Source organism: Canis lupus, chromosome 2 (assembly GCF_048164855.1).
Source record: "Canis lupus baileyi chromosome 2, mCanLup2.hap1, whole genome shotgun sequence".
Classification (NCBI taxonomy): domain Eukaryota; kingdom Metazoa; phylum Chordata; class Mammalia; order Carnivora; family Canidae; genus Canis; species Canis lupus.
Genome location: NC_132839.1, coordinates 34,578,236 through 34,594,244, shown reverse-complemented (window position 1 = coordinate 34,594,244; position 16,009 = coordinate 34,578,236). Strand labels below are relative to the sequence as shown.

General features: G+C 35.7%; 1 protein-coding gene across 4 annotated transcripts in view; it reads left to right on the top strand.

Annotated features, from left to right (window-relative positions):
- Positions 1-16,009, top strand: part of GABRG3 (gamma-aminobutyric acid type A receptor subunit gamma3) — a 694,245-nt gene that overhangs the window by 488,544 nt on the left and 189,692 nt on the right. The gene's annotated exons all lie outside the window — the stretch shown is intronic.

The window sequence follows — 16,009 nt, the reverse complement described above, 5'->3', positions numbered from 1 at the left end:
ACAGAATCCTGGGGGGTCGAGCTAAGATTGCCTTTTGTTCTTAGCAAAGTATTAACATCAAGGCAGCTGAATTCCTAGAGGCATGTCACCTTTTCTGCTTCAAGGACATGTCAGTGGGCTGTAAGTAGTAAGGAAATTTAATTTTTCTTTTGCCTTTGCTTCCCACATCAATACATACCAATAATCTCATTCCTGGGCCATCCATTCCTTTTCCATTTTCTATTTCCTGGCAGTCTGCGCCTTCCTTGAACATGCATTCTCTATGGTTATTCCCACTATCTCAGAAGGACCCACTACCTATGTCCTCTCTCTAACAGGTGAGTCTTGGCCCAAGTGTATTTCTCCTCCTCCTCCTCTTCCTCCTCCTCTTCCTCTTCCTCCTCCCCCTCCTCCTTCTTTTTCTCCTTCTTCTTCTTCTTCTTCTTCTTCTTCTTCTTCTTCTTCTTCTTCTTCTTCTTCTTCTTCTCCTTCTTCTTCTTCTTCTTCTTCTTCTTCTTGTAATTGGGCAGAAGTTCCCTCTCCTATTAGTTAACTGGTACTTGTCACTGAAGTGGAAGGGTTAGTGGACCTGGTAGGAGCTTGACAAGCAGCAGGCATTCCTTAGGGACCGTGTCCCCATTTTCTGGTGTCTGCCCTTGGGCTAGCACTCTTGCTCACTGGAGCCTCAGTTCTTGTGTAAAGACTCAGATTCATCCAATTTCCTGTGGAGATTTGTAAAGAATTAGATGACAAAGCAATTGTGAAAGGTCTTCAAGCTCAGGCGCTCAGGAAAGGAACTGATCCCCTCCATCCTGCTCAGTCTGCCACCTCTTCCTCACTGCTTCTCACACAATCTGGTGAGTCTAGGCAGGGTAAAGGTTCATTTCCCTGACTATGGGTCACTTTTCTCTCTAGAAACAATGTTCTTTGCCCCCTTATCTGTTAACAGACATGAAGTCAGGACTACCCTTTTGCTCTTGGAATCTCTCCCTTGTGTGCTGTTGTGATGTTAATGCTCCTCTTAAGAAAGGAATAACCAGGGTCACTAGCAACAGGTGACAAATACTCTTATAGGGAAAAATCATAAATAGTTGGAGCTGAAAGGGTTTGTGGTCACACCAACTGTTCATAATTCCCAAGAGAAGTTTTCCACACTTCATCATGCTGCCCATGGCTTCCTCCCACCAGGGGATTATGCCCTCCCTTCCCCAGCTATACCCATCCTTCACCTTCTGATAGAAGCATTAGTACACTACAACCTGCACATGTTGGTCAGAGGGCCCCAGAGGGCAGCAGTGACTTTAACACTCGGCCAGTGTGAGTTCAAATCCCGCCTCTGCCTTTTTCTTTGAGAGTCCTTTTCTCATATGCAAAATGGGATAATAAAAAGCATATCTCACTAGAGCGATGGCAGAGTTAAGCTGGTGCCTGACCACTGGACACCAATATCCCATCCTCTGCCCAAAGTCAAACTGTGCAATAACAATACCTTGGCAAGACTGGCAGGCCTTTGGTACCAGGGAGAAGGCTCAGCACATGAAACAACCCCTGAATACATCTGAGATGGTGTGGTTTGGCCCCAACTGGAGATTGTGATTGTGAGCAAAATTAACTTCCTTTATTACACAGCATTGCATGCTCATAGCACAAGTGGAGGAAGTGAAACAGTCCCCTCTTGGATGATTGTGCAGGGTGGATGCCTGAAAGTCAAGGAACTTCTGAGCACATCACTGGCTCTAACATGAGGCACTTCTGGCCCACACTGGAGGGAAAAATGCAAATGAAAGGAGGAGGTCTCCTGGAAACCAACCACATCCTGAGACACATAGTAGTGGAAAAAAGTCACATAGACTCAGGAAGCAAGCCTGGACAGGAGGACTCCCTTGATACTTTGCACCATAGTTCCTCCATCTACAGTGAGAGAGAGGGACTACCCAGAAACAAAAAGACAGTAACAAAGGCACTCTCTCCAGAAAGAACACCCAACCCTGACTCTGGGATGTGGTGGATAAAACGAGCTTCCACCCCAGCCAGAGACCCCTTTGCCCACCAGTCTCTGATCAAGTCTCCTCTGGTAGGCCTTTAGCCTCACATTAAGAATAGGCCCCTGGTAAGTTTTTAGAGAAGGAGTACATTAAGAAATAAATTAGTAAGTTTTTAAAACATGATTTTTACCTAAAATAAACCATTTTTCCTTTTTTAATCTAGAGAGAAAAACCTTAAGAAAAATTATGGCACAAATTGCAGCAATCTTTAAACTAAGTTTTATTGCACCATCGATTTCTGTTAAAAAAAAAAAATCAAACCATTTAAGTCAGAGCCAGCAGGCAGCACACATGGATGTCAGTGTTCAGAGAAGCAGTTGCCATGACAACTTAAGGCTTTTCTCCAGAAGCCAAGCACCAGCTCAGGCTCAGTGGGCTGTTGCATGGGATGCCTCTATGAACACAAATGTTACACACACAGTTGAGGTTCTGAATGCATTGATAGTGCACATCTCATAACACACATAACTCTCATTATGCTGTCATTGGTTTTCTCCAGCACATCAATATGGTGAGTCTTTCTCCTTGGACAGGAACAATGGCTCAATTAATCACAAACTAATTTGTCTTTTGTCTAAATGTGAAGTACCTTTGCAATACTTTCACAGTGGCCAATGTGCCTTCTTGTCTTCTAGAGTCCTGATGTTTGACTAACCCCCCACTTTTCAGAACCTCACACCATAGTACCTACTGTGTTTTCACATACACATGGCGTCAAGCTTGTCAACCCTTTAACCTTTATTTCTTCTACCTGGTTTCTCTGTATCTTACTCCGTTTAGGCTTTCTCAGTTGTGTAGTGTCCTCTTTTTTCTGTTAAACTGATGAATATTAAAGAATAAATGGTTCAGCATGGTCTCTGCATCCTACCCTTCACCCTCAACTGCCTGGACCAGAGTTATTTGTACTTATAAAAGGGTATAATATCACCATCACTGAGAGATGGAGCCTACAGGTATGTTTAGCAAAACAAATGGAAGAGTTATTTAGACTTTTCAATAACTAGTATTTAGTGAAATTATAAATAGTACATAGGCAACTTTGTCTAGTCCACTTACATATAAGGCTGATTCCATTATTATTTGCACTAAAGGGGAAAGTATAGCTTTAAGGTAAAAAGAGACAGTTGGCAGATAGTAAGATTTTGTCCTTATATCACACCTGTATGTCAGAAGAAGGGCTTTGGTCACTGGTGTTTAGAATTGCAATGTGTCAAGTTGCTTTCCTGACAAATAGGTTGGAAAATTACTGACAAAAATTTATAGAATAGACTTGAAAAGCAAAGTTTTTTAATATATTTAAATCATCCAGGAGTCATGCATTTTAAGTGTTTGATTAAAAAAAAAACTTTGAAGATAATCTACTTTCCAGTTAACCTAAACAATACAGTATTACCATTCTGGATATAATAGTGGAGGCTGTCAAGAATATCAAGTGAGGCTTTATTCCCTTGAAGCTTTCATTTTCAGGAAAGAAATAACAGTACACTACTTCAATTTAGTACTTCAATTTAGTATATCTATAGACAACGGACACTTCCCTGTAAATCCTCTTTCTGTTAGAATACTCCTTCTCTCACATCTTTCTTCAGTATTCTTCAGAATAGCCTTTCAGTTAGACTACTCCAAAAAAGAAAGGATTTTTAATCTTAGAAAAAGAAACAATTATGCTCAATAATAAGTGAATGTGCTAAGGATCTTGTGGTTGACGTCTGATCTTATACTTTTTGCTCATTCAGAGAAGTTAAAGAGTCTTTTTTGTTTTTTGACTCCTGGATCCTGCCCTCTTTGAGGTTTTCCTTGACTGATTACAGTCTCTATTGTATCTTTTTGCTGTAATAAACTGTAACTGAGAGTAGAATGGCTTGACTGAGTTCTGTGAGTTCCAGTACATTATAAACCTGGGGATGGTCTTGGGGATTCCCAAACTTGCACTTGCTGTTCAGAGTAAGTGTGCTCTTGGAGACCCTCACATTTTGTGGTTTTGCGAAACTTAAAATACATTTATCAATGTCTGAGCAACTTTAATTTGTTCTTAAGTAAATGCAGAGTGAGATTTTTGAAAGGATTTGTCTTATTAAGTCCCCTAGAAGAATAGAATTGTGGTTGCATGATTGGTATGAAAATTTAGGCTTGGAATGTGCTATTTTTAGTAAGATAGATATAAATGTGTTATCGATTTTCTCCTTTATTCAATGTCTGAAATTTCAATTTGCTTAAAAATAAGAAAGACTCATTTCTTCATGTGAGCTTGGCTTAACAGTGAAGAAGCTAATAAACCTGTGATAAGTAAACCTTCACTCTGTCAACAGCAATAGTGGAGGATATAAAACAATCATGCTTTACCACAGGCTGAGTTTGTAGACATTTGAATACTAAATCCAAATATTCCAAAGACTCTTCCCCTGGAGGAAAACTTTATAATTTATGCAAAGAACAAGGGACATCTAAGTTATGTTCTAAGATGAGAGACCATCACCAAATACATCCCCTCCAGAAATAGCTGACCACTGAAAATGTGGATTGGGAAAAAAGAAAGACAAGCCATTTCTTTTGACTCTGCACATCTAATAACTGTGAAGGGCCTGTTTTGCTGATGCAAATGGGCATGAGAAGGAAAAAGAAATATTTTAACACTTGAAAAATAGCCCTTCAGGAGCCTATGTTCAACACAAGGATTTATGCTGAGGTTGGTCCTAATGGAAAATCCAGTTAAAGCCAAATTCATAAGCTAAAAAACACAAATGTGAAGTAGATCTCAGCATTGAAAAGACAGCAAAAGAAACCCATCCTTGAGAACTTCCCTGCTGCTCTTCTGGGTGTGGCTTGCACTACTCATACTTTTGGTCTCATAGATTTTCCAGGGACATTTAGAATCATGCCTGCCATATTATCATTAGAGCATAATGTTCTCTGAGAAATCCTGAATGACAACCAAGCATCTGATGTTTGGCTCCACCACCAGAGGAAATAAAATTCTATTATTTTAACACTTTCTCTTCTGGGAAGTGATCCCAATACATGACATAAATATGGTTTTCTATATAAGGTTTATGATAGTGTTATACAACAATATCATTTTAAAATTTTTCTTCATAGTGACTGGGTTTTAATCTCTTAATATTTGATGAGCGATAATTTTAAATCCTTCATCTTGATTCACCCACATTTAAGTACTCTCTATATGTGTAATCTTACCTGATCTTTACTCAAGCAATTTGAAGTATGCATTCTAAAATCCATTTTGCAGAAAAAGTATCTAAAATTTAATGAAAGTAATAATAGGCAGTATAGTTGCAAGAGTTTACTATCAGACAGTTTGTGTTCAAGTCCTGGCTTTCCTGTTTGGACCAGATATTTCATTCTTCTAAGTTTCTTTACTGATTTGTACCTTCTTCATAGGGCTATGATATAGTTTATCAAAATACAACATACAGTGAGCTTCACATAGTCTTGACACAGAGAAAATGCACAATAATATCTGTATCATTTTTATTGCTATTATTGCTAGGTATATGGTAACTGAGTGGACCTGGATCAATACCTAACACATGTCATTTACAAGACTTGGATTCAAAACCCTAGCTCTATGTCCAGTTCTCATTTCATTATTTGTTTTTTTTAAATGTCTTGTTTGCACAAATTGGGATTAAGTGCAGTGACTCAGAAGTTGATTAAACTTCATTTTTAAAAAACTTTTAAGGGTATCTGGATGGTTCAGTCAGTTAGGTATGTGCCTTCAGCTCAGGTCATGATCCCAGAGTCCTGGGATGGATCTCCATATTGGGCTCCCTGCTCAGCATTGAGTCTGCTTCTCTCTCTCCCTCTGCTACTCTCTTTCTCTCTCTCTCTCTCTCTCTCTCTCTCTCTCTCTCAAATAAATAAATAAAAATCTCTCTCTCTCTCTCAAATAAATAAATAAAAATCTTTAAAGAGTGACACCTAGGTGGCTTAGTAGTTGAGCATCTATCTTTGGGTCAGGGCATGATCCCGGGATCCTGGGATCGAGCCCCACATTGGGCTCCTGCATGTAGCCTGCTTCTCCCTCTGCCTATGTCTCTGCTCTCTCTGTCTCTCATGAATAAATAAATAAAATCTTAAAAAAACTTTAAAAAATAAAATAAAATAATTTATATGAGTATAGTGACACACAATGTTATGTTAATTTCCAGTATATAACTTAGTAATTTGACAAATTTATGTCTTATTAAGTCGTCTAGAAGAATAGAATTGTGGTTATATGATTGGTATGAAAATTTAAGAATTTTCTATGTTCACAAGTATAGTTACCATCTGCCCCATTACATCACAATTATAATATCATTGACTACTTTCCTTATGTTTTGTTTTTCATTCCCATTATTTACTCATTCCTTAACTGCTGTCTGTATCTCCCAGTCCCTTTCATTCATTTTTCCCAACCCCCCCATCCTTTCCCCTCTGGTAGCCACCAGTTTGTTCTCTATTCATAGTTCTGTTCCTGATTTTTGCTTATTCATTTTTTATATTCCATTTATGAGTGGAATCATCAACATTTTTCTTTCACAGTCTGACTTATTTCATTTAACATAATGTTCTCTAGGTCCATCCATGTTGTCTCAAATGCCACAATTTCATCTTTTTATGTCTGTAGAAATAACATTTCTTCATCTGTTTGTCTATCGATGGACACTTAAAATGCTCCCATGTGTTAGATATTGTAAATAATGCTGCAATAAATAGGATTGCATATATCTTTCAAAGTTAGTGTTTTCATTTTCCCTGGGTAAATGCCCATGGATCGAATGACATTTCTATTTTTAATATTTTGAAGAACCTTAAATTATTTTCCACAGTAGCTGCAGCAATTTTCATTCCCACCAATACCATAGGAGTGTTCCTTTTCCTCTATATCTTCACCAACACTGGTTATTTCTTGTCTTCTGATTTTGGCCATTCTAACAGGCATGAGGTGATATCTCACTGTGATTTTGATTTTCATTTCCCTGATTATTAGTGGTGTTGAGCATATTTTCATGTGTCTGTTGGCTGTCTGTATGTCTTCTTTGGAAAAATATCTATTCAGGACCTCTACCCATTTTTAATTGGACTGTTTGGAGCCTTTTTGGTATTGAGTTGTATAAGTTCTTTATAAATATTTGGATATTAGACCCTTATCAGATATACTACTTGCAAAAATCTTCCCTCATTCAGTAGGTTGCCTTTTTGTTTTCTTGATGGTTTTCTTTTCTGTGCTAAGGTTTTTTTCATTTTGATATAGTTACAGTAGTTTATTTTTGCTTTTATCTCCCTTGTCTTAGGAGATAAATCTAGAAAAATGTTACAATGGCTAATGTGAGAGAAACTACTGCATGCACTCTTTTCTAGGATTTTTATGGTCTCAGGTCTCACAGTTAGGTCTTTAATTCATTTTGAGTTTATTTTTATGCATAATGTTAGAAAGTGGTCCAGTTTCTTTTTTTTTTACATGTAGCTGTCTAGTTTTCTCAGCACCATTTATTGAAAACATTGTCTTTTCCTCATTGTATATTCTTGCCTCCTTTGTCATAGATAAATTGACCATAATATGGTCAAAATATGGGTTTATTTTGTGGGTTCTTTTGGATTAGTTTGAGGAGAATAGGTATTAACTCTTATTTAAATGTTTGGTAGAATTCACTTCTGAATCCAGCTGGTCTTGGACTTTTATTTTTTGGTTGTTTTTGATCACCAATTCAGTTTTCATTCCCTATAGTCGGTCTGTTCAGATTTTCTATTTCTTGTTGGTTTCATTCTGGAAGATTGTATGTTTCTAGCAATTTATCCATTTTTCCTAGGTTGTCCAGTTTGTTGGCATATAACTTTTTAGTATTCTTTTATAACCTTTTGTATTTCTGCTATATTCATGTTACTTCTCTCTCATTTCTGATTTTATTGATTTGAGTCCTTTATATATTTTTCTTGATGAGTCTGGCTAAGGGTTTCTCAGTTTTATTTATTATTTCAAGAACCAGCTCTTAACTTTACTGATTTGTTAAAAGTGTTTTTAGTCTCATCATTTATTTCTGCTCTGACCTTTATTGCTTATTACTTCTTTTCTTCTACTCACCCTGGATTTTGTTTGTGGTTCTTTAAATTTCATTTTTATCTTAAGTAGATGGAAGAGAATTTGATTCTACTCATTTTCTTTTGATTCCTTTCTTTCTTAACCTTTATATACAAATATATTCCTAAGCATTTTCATAAATAAAGATTGATCTAGCCCATCCCCCTGGAGTGGCTTGTCATATTTAACTTCTCTGAAATTTAAAAGGCTTATGCAAATAAAACCTTAAAAAGTGAGTTTCAGGTTGGAGAGTAGGGCTTACATTTGGAAATTACTACCATGGAATGTGAAAACTACTACCATCTCCTGTGTTGCTCTTACTAAATATGAAAATATAGCTGAGATATATGATTAAGGGTACCTCTCTGTCATTCATACCAGAGATATATTCCCAACAGTTTTTTGTTTTCATCCTGGATCTATTACTTTTTGACCTGGGATGATTTAGCAGCGTAAACTAAACCTTAGCTCCCCTCTTTTTCACAAGAATTATTGACTAAGGGGACAAAGGGAGGGGGAGATAACTTAAAATGAGACCATGCATGATCATCTACCATTATGTTGACTCTGTTGTTATTTGGGGAATTTGTGTAATTTTCAAAAATAAATATGTAAGATTCTGAATCCTTATTGTTCACTTTTCTTTGGGTTGGATCTACATTGTTTACCATACTATTTCCGAATTGGCCTGTCAGACAATGAGTTTGAAATAATCTTTGAAATAATAATCTGAGAATAAGTCTTTGAAATAATCAAAGACTAAATTGTGGGAGAAGGTCTTTACCACATTCCTACCTAATCCTTCTGGTTAACAAGAAGTGGTGGCATGTGATTTTAACTGTTCCTGACTGAATAAGTGAATAAGCAAACTAGCAAAGAATCTGAAACTGAGGGAAAATAAGATCCATTTAAATGATGTGTCAGTTCACAAATGGATTTCCTAAAACTAAAATAGCTACATGCCAACATTTTGTCTAAACCTCTCAATGTTTACAGCAATTCAGGGAGGAAAGTTGAATGTGAATTTGTGAAAGTAAGCTTTTAAAAGTTCAGAAAATATTTTCATGGACAAAAAAGAAAAATAAGATAAACTTAATAAGATTCAACTAGATTTTTGCAGTCTAGAAATACAGATCATGTTTGAGTCTCCTAATATGATTACATTGATTAATTAGAGATTGAAATCTAGAAGAATTATTTTATCATAATAACACTTTCAAAAGAGAACTGAACAGGATTTGGAACTAAGTCATTTATATCATCATATTATTAAGAAAGAAGGAATAGCGATTACCTAGTCTAACCTTTTAATTTTCTAGATAAAGATGATTCATCCATTTTTGACTTTAGGTTACTGACATGGTAGTGAAGTCTTGGAGTCAAGACTTGGAGTCAAGTCTCCTATAACTTGATGCTCTGATGGCTAATTTTGAAATGTCTTTAATGAGATATAATGCATGTACTATAAGTTCCTTCTTTTAAAGTATACAATTTAAGAGGTTTTTTTAGTATATTCACAGAATTATGTGACTGTCATAACTATCTAATTTTAGTATGTTTTTATCACCTCCAAAATAAACCCCATACACATTAACTGTTACTCCCCATTTTCTCTTTCTCTCAGATCCTGGCATACACATTCTGTGCTTGGATTTGCTTATTTTGGATTTTCCTATAAATGGATAATAAGATATGTGGCTTTCTTTGACTGGCTTCTTTCACTGAGAATAATGTTTGCATGGTTTGTCCACATTGTAGCATGTATTAGTTTTGCATTCCTTTTGTTTGCAGAGTAATATTCCACTGTATGGTAGGTTATACTACAATTTGAAGACCTATTCTTCAAGTGATAGACATTTGGGGTTTTTTCACATTTTAACCATTGTGCTGTGAAAATTCATGTTCAAGTTTTTAAATACTTTATGTTTTCAATATTCTTGAGCATGTACCTATGCGTGGAATTGCTAGGTCATAGTGTTTATATTTGAGGACCTTCCAATTTCCCACAGTGAATTCACCATTTTACAATTCCCCTGGCAGTGTAAGAGTTTTCCAATTTCTCCACATTCAAAATAAAACTCTGATATTATCTTTTTTATTTTAGCTATCCTAGTAGATGGGAAGTGATATTTCATGATAATTTGATTTACAAGATATTAGAGAAATATCTAGTGATTTTGACCATATTTTTAAGTACTTGCTGGCCCTTTGTATATGTTCTTTGAAGATATGTCTACTCAGTCTATTTTTCAATTGCATTATTTGTGTATTGTTGAGTTATAAGATTTTTGAGATATTCTGGTTACAAGTCCCTTATCATGTTATGATATGAAATATTTTCTTGCATTCTGAGTTGTTTTTCCACTTATTTAATGGTATTCTTTTGTAATACAAGATTGTAAATTTTGAATAAAATTAATTAATAATTTTCTTTTGTTGCTTGTGCCTTTGGTGTAGTATCTAAGAAGTTCCTTGGGCACCTGGGTGGCTCAGTGATTGATCATCTGCTTTTGTCTCAGGTCATGATCCCTGGGTCCTTGGATTGAGTCCCTGCAATCCTCTGCCTATATCTCCCTCTGCCTATGTATCTACCTTTTTCTCTGTGTCTCTCATGAATAAATATATAAAATCATATTTTAAAAAATTAGAAGCTATTCCTAATAAAGCTCATGAAGTTCTATTTCTAAATTTTCTTCTCTGAATTTTATAGTATTAACTCTGACATCTAGATTTATGATCCTTTCTTAATGAATTTTTTCATATGGGAGAGGAAGGAATCTAATAATTTATTCTTTTTCATGTGCATAAACAATTGTCCCAGCAACATTTGTAGAAAAGACTTTTCTGTCACCAAGTGAAGTATTTTGGCATCCTTGCCAAAAATTAATTGACCATGTGTATGTATATAATTTGTGGACTCTCAATTTTATTTCGTTGGCCTACATGCCTATCCTTATGACAGACAGTACCACCCTATCTTGGTTACTGAAGCTATATGGGAAGTTTTGAAATATGAATCTCTGAGTCCTCCAGCTTTGTTCTTTTCCAAGATTATTATGTGTATTCTAGGTCCTTTGAATTTCTATATGAATTTTGGGATCAGTTGTCAATTTCTGGAAAATGCCATCTGGAAGTTTCTTAAATGGAATTGTTTTGTAATTTTCCTTTCTGACTGTTCATTAATGGCATATATAAACATAACTTACTTTGGTATGTTGATCTTGGAAACTACAACTTTACTGAATTTATTTATTACATTTAATAGTTTTTCTGTGGGTTACTTGAGATTTTCTATATTTCATGTCATGTTATCTATACATAGTGATAGTTTTACTTCTTTCTTTTTGGTATGAATGCCTCATTTCATTTTCTTGTTTATTCCTGTATAGAAGTTCTTGGTCAGGTCTTAATATCAATGGTGAGAACAGATATCTTTGTGTTGTTCCTAGGGTTATGACAGTTTTTCAATATTCAGCATACTGTAAACTATGAGTTTTTTTTATGATACCCTTTATCAGTTTGAGGAAGTTACCTGCTAACTAACCCTGTTGGTTATCTACTGTTATTATAAAAGAGTATCTGTTTTGATAATCTTTTTTTCTAAATCTATTAAGACCATCATGCTTTTTGTTCTTCATTATATTAACAATATGTAATATCTTGATTGATTTTCACATATTAAGCCAACCTTACATTTCTGCACTATCTAGAAGTACTTTATTATTCCCCTTGTGATCTCTTCTCTGATCTTTTTTATTATTTTATATATTTTATTTAAATTAAACTTGTCATCATAACACCCAGAGCTCATCTCATCATGTGCCATTTTAATGTGCCAGTTACCCCATTCCTCCATCCACCTCCCCTTCTGCAACCATTTGTTTGTTTCTCAGAGTTAGGAGTCCCTAAGGTTTGTCTTCCTCTCTAATTTTTCCCCACTCAGTTTCCCTCCTTCCCCTTAGGTCCCTTTCACTATTTCTTATATTATACACATATGAGTGAAACCGTATGATAATTGTCTTTCTCCGATTGACTTATTTCACTCAGTTATATCCATGTTGAAGTAAACGGTAGGTATTCCTGATGGTTGAGAAATATTCCATTTTATATATTTACCTCTCTTATCCGTTCATCTGTTGAAGGACATCATGGCTCCATCCACAGTTTGGCTATTGTGGACATTGCTAATATGAACATTGAGGTGCAGGTGTCCTAGCATTTCACTACATCTGTATCTTTGGGGTAAATACCTAATAGTGCAATTGGTGGGTCAGAGGGTAGCTCTATTTTTAAAGTCTTGAGAAACATCCACATTACTTTCCAGAGTGGCTGCACCAGTTTGCATTTCCACCAACGGTACAACAGGGTTTTCCTTTCTCCACATCTTCACCAACATTTGTTATTTCCTTTCTTGTTAATTTTAGCCATTCTGATTGGTGTAAAGTGGTATCTCATTCTGGTTTTGATTTGTATTTCCCTGATGGCCAGTGATGCGGAGCATTTTCTCATGTGCTTGTTGGCCATGTCTATGTCTTCTTTGGAAAAATGTCTGTTCATGTCTTCTGCCCATATATTGATTGGATTGTTTGTTTCTTGGGTTTTGAGTTTGATAAGTTCCTTATAGATTTTGGATACTGGCCCTTTATCTGATATGCCATTTGGAGATATCTTCTCCCATTCTGTAGGTTGTCTTTTAGTTTGGTTGACTGTTTCTTTCATTGTGCAGAAGCTTTTTATCTTGATGAAGTCCCAATAGTTTATTTTTGCTTTTGTTTCCTTTGCCTTCATAGATGTATCTTGCAAGAAGTTGCTGTGGCCAAGTTCAAAAGGGTGTTGCCTGTGCTCTCCTCTAGGATTTTGATGGATGTTTGTCTCACATTTAGATCTTTGAACCATTTTGAGTTTATCTTTGTGTTGGTGTAAGAGAATGGTCTAGTTTCATTCTTCTGCACATGGCTGTCCAATTTCCCCAACACCATTTATTGAAGAGACTATTTTTTTCCAGTGGATATTCTTTCCTACTTTGTCAAAGATAAGTTGACCATAGAGTTGAGGGTCCATTTCTGGATTCTCTATTCTGTTCCATTGATCTACGTGTCTTTCTTTCTTTCTTTCTTTCTTTCTTTCTTTCTTTCTTTCTTTCTCTTTTTCTTTCTTTCTTTCTTTCTTTCTTTCTTTCTTTCTTTCTTTCTTTCTTTCTTCTTTCTTTCTCTTTTTCTTTCTTTCTTTCTTTCTTTCTTTCTTTCTTTCTTCTTTCTTCTTTCTTTTTTTTTCTTTCTTTCTTCTTCTTTCTTTCTTTCTTTCTTCTTTCTTTTCTTTCTTTTCTTTCTTTTTTGCCAGTACCACACTATTTTGATGGTCACAGATTTTTAATACAGCTTGAAATCAGGCATTGTGATCCCCCAGCTTTGGTTTTCTTTTTCAACATTCCTCTGGCTATTCAGGGTCTTTTCTGGTTCCATACAAATATTAAGATTATCTGTTCCAACTCTGTGAAGAAAGGGGATTGCTTTGAATGGTATTTTTATAGGGATTGCACTGAATATATAAATTGCCCTGGGTAACATAGACATTTTCACAATATTTGTCATTCCAACCCATCAGTATGGAATGGTTTTCCATCTCTTTGTGTCTTCCTCAATTTCCTTCAGAAGTGTTCTGTTTTTAGGATACAGATTCTTTATGTCTTTGGCTAGGTATATTCATATGTATCTTATGGTTTGGAATGAAAATGTAAATGGGATTGATTCCCTAATTTCTCTTTCTTCAATCTCATTGTTAGTGTACAGAAATGCAACTGATTTCTGTGCATTAACTTTGTATACTGCCACATTGCCAAATTGCTGTATGATTTCTAGTCTTTTGGGTTTTCCACATAGAGTATTACATCATCTGCAAAGCAGGAGAGTTTGACTTCTTCTTTGCCAATTTGAATGCCTTTTATTTCTTTTTGTGTCTGATTGCTGAGGCTAGGGCTTCTAGTACTATGTTGAATAACAGTACTGAGAGTGGATATCCAAGTCATGTTCCTGACCTTAGGAGAAAAGCTCTCAGTTTTTCCTCATTGAGAATGATCGTTGCTGTGGGCTTTTCAGAGATGGCTCTTATGATATGGAGGTCTGTTCCCTCTATCCCTACACTTTAAAGAATTTTGATCAGGTATGGATACTGTATTTTGTCAAATGCTTTCTCTGCATCTATTGAGAGGATCATATCATTCTCATTTTTTCTTTTATTGATATGATCCATCATGTTGATTGTTTTACGCATATTGAGCCAACCTTGCATCCCAGGAATAAATCCCACTTGGATGTGGTAATTAATCCTGTTATTCTACTGTTGGATCCTATTGACTAGTATCTTGGTGAAAATTTTTGCATCTGTATTCATCAGGGATATTGGTCTAAAATTCTCCTTTTTGGTTGGAGTCTTTGTCTAGGTTTTGGGATCAAGGTAATGCTGGTCTCATAAATTGACTTTAGAAGTATTCCTTCTGCTTCTATCCTTTGAAACAGCTTTAGTAAAATAGGTGTTATTTCTTCCTTTATTGTTTGGTAGAATTCCTTTCGGAAGCCATCTGGCTTTGGACTTTTGTGTCTTGGGAGATTTTTGATGACTGCTTCAATTTCCTTGCTGCTTATTGGTCTGTTCAGGTTTTCTATTTATTCCTGTTTTCATTTTGGTAATTTCTAGGTTTTGAGGAATGCATCCATTTCTTTCAGATTGCCTAATTTGTTGGCTCATAATACTTTTTAAAAATCGTTTGTATTTCCTTGTTAGTGGTTGTGATCTCTCCTCTTTCATTCATGGTTTTATTAATTTAAGTCTCTTCTCTTTCTTTTCAATAAGTCTGGCCAGGGATTTATCTCTGTTATTAATTCTTTCAAATAACAAGCTCTTGGTTTCATTGTTCTGTTCTACAGTTATTCCAGTCTCTATTTCATTGAGTTCTACTCAAATATTTATTATTTCTCTTGTTATGCTTGTTTTAGGCTTTATTTGCTGTTCTTTTTCCAGTTCCTTTAGGTATACGGTTAGCTTGTGTATTTGCAATTCCCAATTTTTTGAGGGAGTCTTATATTGAGATGTATTCCCCTCTTTGGACCACCTTTGCTCCATCCCCAAGATTTTGAACAGTTATGCTTTCATTTTCATTAGTTTCCATAAATCTTTTTAATTCTTCTCTAATTTTTAAAAGATTTTATTATTTATTCACGATAGACACAGAGAAAGAGGCAGAGACGTAGGCAGAGGGAGAAGTGGGCTCCTCACAGGGAGCCAAATGTGGGACTTGATCCCTGACCTGGGATCATGCCCTGAGCCAAAGGAAGATGCTCAACCACTGGGCCACCCAGGTGTCCCCTTCTCTAATTTTCTGGTTGACTCATTCATTTTTAGTAGGATTTTCTTTAACCTCCAAGTGTTTGGGTTCCTTCCAAATTTCTTCTTGTGATTGAGTTCTAGTTTCAAAGCATTGTGGTCTGAAAATATGCAGGGGACAAAACCAATCTTTTGGTATCCATTGAGACCTGATTTGTGACCCAGTATTTGGTATATTCTGGAGAAAGTTCCATGTACATTAGAGAAGAATGTGTATTCTGCTGCATTTGGATTCAGTATATATCTGTGAAATCCACTTGTTCCACTGTGTCATTCAAAGCCCTTGTTTATTTGGTGATGTTCTGCTTAGAAGATCTGTCCTTTGCTGAGAGTGCTGTGTTAAAGTCTCCTATTATTATCTATGTGTCTCTACTTTGTGTATTAATTGATTGATATAATTGGATGCTCCCATATTAGGGGCATAAATATTCATAATTGTTATGTATTCTTGTTGGATAGATCCTTTAGGTGTTATATAGTGTCACTCTTCATCTCTTATTATAGTCTTTGGTTTAAAATATAA